Source organism: Penaeus monodon, chromosome 24 (genome assembly GCF_015228065.2).
Source record: "Penaeus monodon isolate SGIC_2016 chromosome 24, NSTDA_Pmon_1, whole genome shotgun sequence".
In the NCBI taxonomy this organism is placed as follows: Eukaryota; Metazoa; Arthropoda; class Malacostraca; order Decapoda; family Penaeidae; genus Penaeus; species Penaeus monodon.
The window spans coordinates 15,204,991-15,205,826 of NC_051409.1; positions in this window are offsets into that span (position 1 = coordinate 15,204,991).

Genomic DNA, 836 nt, shown 5'->3' on the forward strand with positions numbered 1-836 from the left:
GTGTAAAAACCCCCTAAAAATGTGAAAAATTTTTGAGAACAAAGACGTTTTCCAAAGACATCCAAAGCACGGGCCCCCCAAAGGGTTTGGGGTTTGCATTTCCGCTTGTGAGGTAGTCAAAAGGCCTAAAGGGTGGTTGTGCGTAGTGCGTGGAAAGGCTTTCCCCTAGTGGCAGGGGTTGCAGGGTCCCTGGTTTTCGGGGCTGCCCAGAAAGATAAACCCCCCCCAAAGGACAAAGCCCACGACCACAGGCGAGGGTCGCGAAGCTTCTGGTCCCTCGGAAGAAAAGGAAAGAGTCCTCAGGTCGGGAAAGGCGGTCGCCCGGGAACCCCCGGCAGAGGCGCGGGGGCGGGGCGGCCGCGCTAAAAAGCGATGGGGGGGGCCGAAAAGCCCAAGGGGTTAGGGCGAAAACCCCGTGCCGAGCGATCCCCCCGCAAAATCCCGAGCAGATCCCACGCCCCGGCCGGGGCCCCCCGCCGCCCATTTCCGTGGGTCAGCGTCGCCCAAACGCCGTCCCCCGGGCCCAAGAGAGCGAGCAAACCCGTGGGGGGGCGTCCAAAGGTCTCACGAACACAAAAGAATGCGTCCCTGAGGACTCAGGGGGTTTGGGGAGGTCGCTGGTCTCCCTGGGGGGGGAACACAAAAACACCGCACCGGGCGGCCTCCTCCTCCGGGCCCCAGGCAAAATGGCGAAGGGAGGAGGGGAAGGAGGAAGAAAAAGGCCCCCGAGCGAAAAAAGAGGAGGTGAACGGAGACCTCCCCCCTTTTCCCCTTCCTCTGCCTTCCTTTTTTCCCCAAAAACAAAATGCCCCCGCGATCCGCCTGGGTTTTACTCG